General features: G+C 44.4%; 1 long non-coding RNA gene across 5 annotated transcripts; it reads left to right on the forward strand.

Annotated features, from left to right (window-relative positions):
• The first annotated feature begins 5080 nt into the window (after positions 1-5080).
• On the forward strand, positions 5081-8799 carry LOC123091526 (uncharacterized). 5 transcript variants are annotated; one of them, XR_006443255.1, is made up of 7 exons: positions 5130-5298; positions 5389-5435; positions 5771-5925; positions 6410-6933; positions 7932-8037; positions 8163-8317; positions 8580-8799. It is a non-coding gene; the product is annotated as an uncharacterized lncRNA (long non-coding RNA). The 5 variants fall into 5 exon arrangements; XR_006443253.1 differs by having other exon boundaries at positions 5081-5298; positions 5771-6933; XR_006443254.1 differs by lacking the exon at positions 5389-5435 and having other exon boundaries at positions 5130-5341.
• Positions 8800-10321: the final 1522 nt, after the last annotated feature.

A 10321-nucleotide genomic window follows, 5' to 3' on the forward strand; every position in this document is an offset into this window, starting at 1 on the left:
GTAAACACACCACACATGAACAAGGCATGATGCACAAACAAGTATGATGCAAGACAAGACTACATGAAGCTACTCATGGCAAGATATGATGCAAACAAGAACAACACATCAAGGCAAGTTTAAATGAGGCCGGGAACAACATATAACAATCCCGGTAAGTCCTCATATGCAAATTTCGAAATTGGTCCAGATCTGAATAATCTTATGTTTAAGTTGTTAAACAGCAAGTTAAGATGCACCAAGATGATCTACACGAGATTCCAGTCAAGTTACATATAAAGTTCATTTAGTTCGGAGCTACGGCCTAGAAGATATGAGCAAAACAAGTTAACATGGCATTGATGCAAAATGCATACAAACATCAAGCAAACACCTCAAAACAAGGATGCAACAAGGTAATATGAAACTATATGCAATTCTAAGCAAGTTTCATATAGAGCACACTCAAAACGGAGCAACGGTTCAACACATACACTCTATACAAGTTATAGCAACAATCTGTCCAAAACAGCAACTAGGCATATTGCAAGCATCAAAACAATATGATACAACATCTCAACATAAGAACAAAAGGCATGGACATGATGTACAGGTAAAGCATAACAAAACATGAACACTGAGTTGTCTCCAGAAATTACTAGAACATGCTCAAACACACATGGCAAGATTGCAAATAATAACTGTTTCAGACTTTGCAGAAAATAACATCAGGTTGCAATGTTTAGAGCTATCAAATGACATGTTACAGGAACTTAACATGGCAAACAAATGAATGGAATGAAACTACTAATTTCATAGAACAAAAGTCCTTTACTGACCATGAGCCAAAAAGGATCATATGATATGATGGCACCCATGTAAACATGGCAAGTTTTATGACAGATGCAAACATGGCAGGAACAACGATAAGTAGGCATGTTGGTGAGCTTGTACCACTCACCACAGAGCAATATATGGAATTACAAGGCAACCAACAGTAAGAATACATGTTTATGAAGCTAAGCATGGCAAGATCAAGTTCATAGTATCCTTGGATCACTAACAACAATCATGGCAACATTGAACTTAATGTTAACAGGCTGACAGCAATATTATTTAGCAAGTTTGGAGCATGATAGCAACAATCTACAGCAAGGCATAAATGCAACTAGAGGCATGGATGGATAGAGCATGACATTTATAACAAAACATCCTTAGTGAACATCTCCAGATTATGCATGGAATGACTTGTAGCAGCAGGTTTACATAGCATCACAAAATAACAGATTCAGCCTAGCAAAACAGTAACAACAAGTACACTACTTCACGACCTAGATTCACTAACCACAAGTCATTGCATGACAAGATAAGCATAGAATCAGCAAGAAGAAATGTTTATGAAACTAACAAAGGCAAGACCAAGTTCATAGCATGCAAGGATCAACTACAACAACCTTGGCAAAATTTAATAACATGTAAACAATCTGCCAGGAAACTTTTTATAGCAAAAGTAGAGCAAGAAGATGACATGAGAGACTACTCCATAATTGCAAACAGGGGCACTAATGGATAGAGAATAACCATATGTTCAAAACATCCTTACTGAAGTATCTCAAAATATGCTTGGATCTCTCTGTAGCATCAAGTTTACATGGCATAAAAATAACAGCAGAACAGGGACTGAAATCAGCAACATCACGAAGCCTAGTTTGCATGCTTGTTCTAGTCACCACATTGATCACAAAAATACATGGAATACACCCCTGTAAATATGGCATGATGTAGCACATTGATCAAGTTTACATGTTTGATGTGTGCATCCTATGGGGAGACCTCCTCCGGCCGAATCTCGCCGGATCCGGCGCGGGGCGGCGAGGAGGCGCGGGGTGGCTGGCGAAGGAAGGCGGCGGTGGCGTCCGGCGAGGAGCGGAGCTCCAGCGGGGAAATCGGGGCCGCGGTGCCCCTGCCGGCGGGAAGGGAGAGGCGCGGCCGGGCGGAGGAGCTCCGGCCGGACGGGGCGCGAAGGGCGCGGGTGCGGCGTGGCGCGAGGAGGCGCGCGGTCGGGCCGAGCGGCTCGGGCGCGGCGCGCCGGCGGCGAAGGGTGGCGGGGCGGCGGCGGTCGCCGGCGGAGGTGGCGGGCGGCGGCGCGGGAGCGCTTCGGCGAGGCGGCGACGATGGGCGAAGGTGCGGGCGCGCTCGGGCGGCGGCGCGGGCACGCGGGCCGGGCGGGCCGTACGGCGGAGGCGGCGGGGAGTGCCACGTGGCGCTCCCTAGTTGGGCGAGGGGGCGGCGGCGGACGTGTCCGGCGCCGGGCGGACGTGTCCGGCGCGCGGAGGAAGAAAGGGGCTAGGGTTTGGACTTGGAATTTCGGGGGAGGGGCTCATTTATAGATTCTAGGAGTTAGGAGAGTCCAAATGGGGCACGGTTTTCGGCCACGCGATCGTGATCGAACGGCGGAGAGCATGGAGGGGGTTTGGATGGGTTTTGGGCCACTTTGGAGGGGTGTTGGGCTGCAACACAAAGAGGGCTTTTACGGTTACCCGGTTAACCGTTGGAGTATCAAACAGTCTCCAAATGGCACAAAACTTGACAGGCGGTCCACCGGTGCTATACCAAGGACGCTTGGCAAACCTCGGGCCATTCCGAGAAAGTTCAACACCCGCTCACAACAGAAGACAAAAGGGGAACGCCAGAGGGCATAGGAATGCCGGATTGCAAAACGGACAACGGGGAAAATGCTCGGATGCATGAGACGAACACGTATGCAAAATGAGATGCACATGATGACATGATAAAATGCAACATGCAAACAAATGACAAGGCAATGACGGCAAATAACTGGCGGACACCTGGCGCAACAAATCTGGGGCGTTACACGGCACTTGGCGTATGTGTGTGGATTATACAGGCCTTAATAAGGCCTGTCTGGCTGACCCGTTTGCTCTCCCTCGTGTTGATCAGATTATTGATGCCACGGTGGGTTGTGAGTGATTGAGCTTTTTGGATGCTTATTCTAGTTATTATCAGATCAAGATGGTAGTTAAGGACAGGAGACGACGGCTTTCATCACTACTGGAAACTGGGAATTTGGCATCAGCCAGCTCTTTGCCATCTGCCAGCTGATGGCAAAGAACGTCTTTGCCATCTGCTTATAAAAAATAGATGGCAAAGAACTGACAGACGGCAAAGAACATGGTTGCCATCAGCCAATTATTTGCCATCTGCTAGTGGATGGCAAATAATCTTTGCCATCTGCTAGCAGATGGCAAAGAGGTTGGCAAATATTGTGGCCGTCAAGAGTGTAACGGCGTACCAGCCCCACCTCTTTGCCATCTGCCAGCAGACGGTAAAGATTCTTTGCCATCTGCTGGCAGATGGCAAAGAGATGGGGTTATTTTTTTCCAGGTAAAAAAACTGTGGGGTTATTTTTGTTCTCATTGGTTGAAATGTTTGTGTCATGGATTTATGACATGGCATCCATCCATCCATCCATCCATCCATCCATCCCATTTATCTAAACAAAAAAAAGAAAAAGAACCCCCACCCTCCGGGCAGCCCAACCACCCAAACCCTATCCCATCCCACTCCATCGTCGCCGCCCCCAGATGCAATCTCGCCGCCACTCCATCCTTTCTAGCTCGCGCACGCTCGCCGCCGCCACGTCCGCCACCGCGGCCGCACTCAGGGTGCAACGGCCTCCTCCCCACTCGCCGCCCTCCTCGCCTCATCCAAGGCCGCCTCCTCATTCTACTCCGACGATGACGGCGGGATAGTCCAGCGGGGCCCGGCGCGGGCCTCGTCCGTCCCGACCCCCGACATCGTCCCAGCCAGGGCCACCTCCGCGCTTTTCCCCGCAGACGAGCGGGGCTCCCTCTTCGCGCGACTCCCTGTTCATTCTCAAGGAGGACAGAACCAGGCCTGTTGTGTGACAACACAATTGGAGAAGTAAAGGGGACGTTACTGACCATTTGCTACATAATTTTTGAAATAAGGTGCAAAAGTAAGTTCATGATCCAGATTAGTTGATCCAGTATGTGTGTTTGTGATATGAAACTGGAGATGATAGATAAGTCTTTTCACCGTAAACTGTATTTGGTGCTCTTTGCCTCTTTGGTTGCACTAGAGCAAACTAAACGATTGTTGCCACGGGGCTGCGGGCATGTGCTTGTAGGCAGTGTGTATGCTGATGCTCACATGCTCTGTTTTCCCATGATATAGGACCTCTCTATTCCTTAAACTGACATACATTTGTCTATTGGGTCATGCTATGGAATAAAGCTTTTCAGAATGAACATGATCACGGAGATATAACCAATCACCTTAAACTCAAATGTGTTCTTGTAAGCTGAGGCTTCATAGTATTAGTTGGAATATTGACCAGTGGGTGAGAGTAGTTGCAGGTTATTCATGGAATGGCAGGTGAGTGCACAGCTGCTAGTTACATACATCTCTTTAAGGTCAATTGTCTGCAGTCTTACCTTGTTGAGATCATCGTTTACCAGTGGGTGATGATTGGCAGAATATTGTCTTACCTTATTTCAGTAGCTGAATGTAATTATCAGGATTGTACTCTACTTTCTAGCTGAATGCAATTAACATGAACAAGGAGGATGAACAAGGAGGAGACCACCGTCAGAGGGGAGCTAGGAGGGGTCTGAAGCGGTCGTCTCTTTCGAGCGCAAAGACGGGTCTGCGGCGGATGCTGGGTTGCAGCTCAGGTCGATGGTGTGGCCATGGACACAACCTCCTCAACCTCGACAACCAATGCGTCGGTAGGGGAGCAACTAATTCCTGAACCTTTGCTTCTCCTCTTTTAATTCGAAGTTCTTAGTTTAGTTCCAGATTTCTATGCATGCCACCTTGTTATGATTAATTAGGTTAGTTTAGTTCCAGATTTCTGAAATCTACTCTACTTACTATTCAGGGTTGATTGCAAATTAGTTCGGGTACATCTGTAGTGGAGTAGAGTGTGGGGTGCCAAGAAGCAAACAAGATTTATCTCTTTCAATTCAGTTAATTTGCTTACTGAAATTAGGTTGCTGCCTCGATACAGTATTGTACAGTGGCTCTGCCCCAACTCTGTTGTACTGAACCTTATAGATTCAGTGTCAGTTTTTAGCTGTCATCTATCTCTTTAAGCGGCCCGGACCCACATCGGCTTCGCCCAACCGTCCGCATAGGATTCGCCCGGCTGCGGCTACCCTGCACACCAATCCAGCCATCCTGCACCGTCGTAGCTCCACCAAGGATAGCCCCTCCATCTGCTCCGTTGTGGTGCCTGACGAGCCAATCAGTGTGGCTTGCAGTCGAAGAGAAAGAGTAGGCGCTCTCTTCGTTCTCGATCTCTGATTGCTTCAGAAAAGTGAGCAATTTATAGCCTACATAGATAACTCGACTTGCATGTTCTAGGTATTAATCTGCCTCAAAGGTTCACAACCGATGTCACCAGAATTGAGGTGAGGCTATCCTATTAAAGCTAATAATAAAATGGTACACCTAATTTCTTGCCCATATTTTTTCATGCAAGGAGAGGGGTCCATCTCCGTGGTAGATACCATGAATCATCTCACCTGACCCTACCTAGATTAAGTTTCCATGCTTTAATTTGGTTCTTTCATACTCAACTGGTTTTTCTCACGTTTGTGTATTTGTTGTTCTATCTGTTCAATACGAGGGCTCAAAATATTGTTAGTATTTGATTTCCATGGCCATTAGCCTCTTTAGTCCTAGACTATTATAGTTTCTATATATAGTTTTTCTTCAGCCTATAAAATTTCTGTAATTTTTTCAGGAGCAGGAACATGCTTTTCAACTAATTTGATATCTACCTTTAGTACCAACCCTACTTACTGAATGGCTCAAACGCCCAAGCAAGATTTGAAGCCCTGGATCGAAACCAACTGCATCTCCCGCAGCTATCCCAAGTCCCAACTTCTCCAAGCACAGGTTTGCCATCAGTAGCTGCTGAGGCCTCCTTCTTTTGTCTCAAGCTCGGATCTGTGCAGTTATAGCGTCGACGTTCTAGACACACTTCGTACATCTTGACCGGACGTAACAGCCCTGCCCCAGCCCCAGCAGGCATGATCCAATCTGTCATACCTGACATGTTTGGCGCCTCATGTCAGGTCCCCCATACCTATGTCCGTCATGATCAGTCGACAAATGTCGATTCGTCTCCGACAGTCATGTCCCCTATATATGTACTTCTGTTGATCTGTCCACAAATGCCAATTCGTTAACAGTCAATTTCCCTGGATGGACGTCCATCGGGTCATCTATCCACAAATGCTGATTGATCTTGAACATACTGTAATTTTTGTTTCAAGTCTACCATGTTTTCTTAGTTCTATTTCTTTCTTTCATATTCTTTGAGCATGTGCCTGAATAGCAGACACACTTTTGTTTTACCTAAAATTGAATCTTTGTGCAGATCAATGATGTGGTGCAACTAGCAATCAAATATTTATGATCTCTCCACCGAGAATTAGAAATTAGAAACCACAGCTAAGTTTTGTTATGCAAACTTTTCTGAGAACATTTTTGTTATGCAAATTGTTGCACCGTGTTCTTTTAGAAAATCCTAATAGTAGAACTCAGAGAATGACACGTATGTCATCCACCATTACTTAACATTTTTTCGGATTAAAAGTTCAATAGAGCTCGGAATGTTATTTCTATCATTAATTTTCTCATATGTGTAGTTCAGAGTTCAGACTTGACTACAATGGAATAATTAATGTTTCTTTGATATTGTGCTTTACACCCCAAAAGGCAGTTCACGATCATAGCATTTTCTCAACTTTCTCGGTGGATTGCCTTGAGCATCGAAAGGGGATTCACAGATGGTGCAGGTGCAACTCTGACATAGTCCCATGTTGAGCCTGCAGATTTGGCTTTTCAGGAAATTCGTTCTAAAAAATACTCATTCTTTGCAAGCTTTCTACTTTTACCAAGGTAAGAAATTTGAATTTATTTTGTACTGTAATTTATGGTCTAAGATGAAGGTGTATGTTGTTCTGACCTTCACATTATTATGTTATATATGTTCCATAGCTCATGCATATGGCTTATTGATCATTATCTCATTCCCACATATTAGTATGATGGAAATTGAAGCAATCTTATTAGTCACTTATTTGATTGTTATTTTCTTAATTAATTATATTATCTCTTTGCACATTAATAATTAATTGTTACGATATCTAAAGAAACTATTTATTTAGTATGGTTGTGTATAACACATGATTTAATTTAGTTTTTTTGTTTGGGAGGTAACACAAGATTATCTTGATTGAAAACATCTATTTCTATTTGGACCATACTCATGTATTCCTATTGATAATCACCCCCCTTATATCCACACAAAATTACTTGCTCACACTTCCGCAGCAACGCGCGGGGGGTCATCTAGTTGAGTTAATTTGCTTGCTGAAATTAGGTTGATGCCTTGTGTACTGTTTTTCTTGATATGTTTGATGTTCATCGATCGTCCAGATTTACTAGCACACCAAATAGAATTTGGGACTGATGCCATTCAATAGATTTTCTAGACATTTTATTGTGTCTCATGCTGAAAAAGAAAATGCACAATGAGCTTGTTTGACTTTTTTGATGCTTAGAGTATACTTGATCAGGGGGCAGTGTTATTTCCTGTGATCTTTCATGTCATTTGCTAGTGTGATGCTTCAAGATGACAAATTTAAAAACCTAAACTATTGTAAATAAGCGTTCTGCATCTTGAGCATTTAAATGTGAGCACTTAACCATTGTACAACTTTTGCATATTTTGTTTTGTATTTCTTTTATAAATGATGATAGTCTATGCAAGATGTACACATGTTAATTTTTGTTGACTTGAATCTGTTATGCCCTTGATTTTTTTACTTAGCTTAACCCAGAACAACAACATCCTTGATATTTACTGATCCCCACCTCACTCTTTGCACTCGCAGACTTGAAGGCATCTATCGTCCCAGCATTCAGAATGGAGAAACTAGTGAGTTTCATATATGATCTGAATGAAATGTTTAGGACTTGCGGCAGTGGACTTTGCTACTGGTGCGATCTATTTCCTGTTTTTGTCTACTAATCATCAGTTACTAGAATTTACCTTCTGCCTGCTACTTCTTGTTTCTTGACGCCACTAGTTTATACTGAAATGTGGAGACTTTACACCTTGCAAGATCATTCGGTGGTGGTGACCCATATGATGGCGATTCGCTCCGGCCATTCCAGTTTTGGCGGTGGTGGTGTTGCTGCTCCTATGATGGTAGACTCGTCTGATTCCCCTAGTCGCATCCATGGTGATGAAGCTCGGCCTAGGCTAGAACCCCCTCCGGTGAGCTCCTCACGTCCTCTTATACCCCTTCTACTTGCTTGTTGGTTCTATGCTCCACCTTTGTGAGGTGTAATTGTTCAATTTTGTTCATAGTCGAGCATTGGATGATAATGGAATTGTCATGATGTACATGGTTCATGAACTATGCCAACCTGCAGCTTTGTTGTACTAGTAGTTTTCACAATCCATGCATATTTCCGCATCATAATAATCTTATTTTTCTAGTCTTCTTCTTCTAACTTTCTTCTTTCCCATTTTACAGATTTGCTTAAGATTACGGAAGAATGGGTTGATGGAGTGCTTGTATTTAGTTTTTGTTTTGACCTTGTAAAACTTGCTACCTATGGATGAAACTGTGTAATATTGATGAAACTATGTATATGTACGGATGAAACATGCTACTATTGGTAACATGTGTTGGATATATATGTGTTCAAGACTAATGGTAATATGTGTTGAATATGCTATATTGGTCATATAAATATATTTGTGTTTGATTTTCTGTGAAAATGAACTGATATAAGAAAAAACAAAATTAAATGGGGCAATATAATCACTTTGCCATCTGCTGGCAGATGGCAAAGAGCTTTGCCATTAGCTGGCAGATGGCAAAGAGGCCACGTGTCATCTACATGTAAAATTTGGGCTGGCCTATTTGGGCTCTTTGCCATCTGCTGGCAGACGGCAAAGCATGCAGCCTTTGCCATCTGCTGGCAGACGGCAAAGAGCCTGCAGCCTTTGCCATCTGCTGGCAGACGGCAAAGTATGCCGTTAGCCTTCTAACGGGGCTAGCCCCGTTAAGAGGCTTTGTCATCTGCCAGCTGATGGCAAAGGCACATGCTCTTTGCCATCAGCCAGCAGACGGCAAAGAAGCCTTTGCCGGCAGGGTTTCAGACAAACTGTTTGCCATCTGCTGGCAGATGGCAAAGCCTTTGCGATCCGCTGACCATGCCTTTGCCATCTGCCATGGTAGATGGCAAAGTGCCAGATTCCAGTAGTGCATCACTCCTTTTGGAGCCTTCTACTATGTGTCCATGCCCTTTGGGCTCAAAAGTGCCCAGGCAACTTACCAGCGATGTGTTCACAATTGCCTCCATGACTAGATTGGGCACAATGTTCATGCCTATGTGGATGATATCGTTGTGAAATCCAGGAAGAAGGAGACTTTGATAGATGATTTGAAAGAGATCTTTGACAATCTTCGGGTCTATAAAATGATGCTTAACCCGGCCAAGTGTGTCTTTGGCATGCCAGCAGGCAAGTTATTGGGTTTCTTGGTTTCTAAGAGGGGCATTGAAGCTAACCTAGAGAAAATCAAGGCCATCACTTCTTTTGCTAAGTCGGCATGTATCAATGACGTCCAGTAGTTGGCGGGTTGTATTGCAGCTTTGAGCCGGTTTATAAGCCGCCTGGGAGAGAAGGCTATCCCTTTGTATCAAATGATGAAGAAGACATATGACTTTGTCTGGAGCGATGCTGCTAATGAGGCGATTGAGGGGCTTAAAAGACAGTTGGCTGAGCCGCCGGTTCTTGCAACTCCTATTGAGAAGGAGCCCTTACTTTTATATGTTGCTGCAAACAACAGAGCTGTCAGTGTGGCAGTTGTGGTTGAAAGGAAGGAGTCAGGCAAGGAGTATCCAATTCAAAGGCCGATTTATTATGCCTGTGAGTTGCTCATTGAGTCTAAGCAGAGATACCCACATTGGCAGAAATTGGTTTACGGTGTGTTCATGGCTAGCCGCAAGTTGAAGCAATATTTCCTTGCTCATCCCATCACCGTGGTTAGTTCTGCTCCCACTAGTGCAGGATGCTGCTAACGCCACACTATGATCACATACCCATTGAGAAATTGTGTGCAATGCAATAATCGCAAATGGTGGTGTAAGAGAACTGTCAAAAATGTGCAAAACGTTTGCGATGACGGATGCATCCAACACGGTTCAGATTTTAGTTGCGTCTGCGATGCAGGGCATATGGTTTAGTTCAGTTAACTGTTTGCGATGA

The sequence above is a fragment of the Triticum aestivum genome, chromosome 4B (assembly GCF_018294505.1).
Source record: "Triticum aestivum cultivar Chinese Spring chromosome 4B, IWGSC CS RefSeq v2.1, whole genome shotgun sequence".
In the NCBI taxonomy this organism is placed as follows: domain Eukaryota; kingdom Viridiplantae; phylum Streptophyta; class Magnoliopsida; order Poales; family Poaceae; genus Triticum; species Triticum aestivum.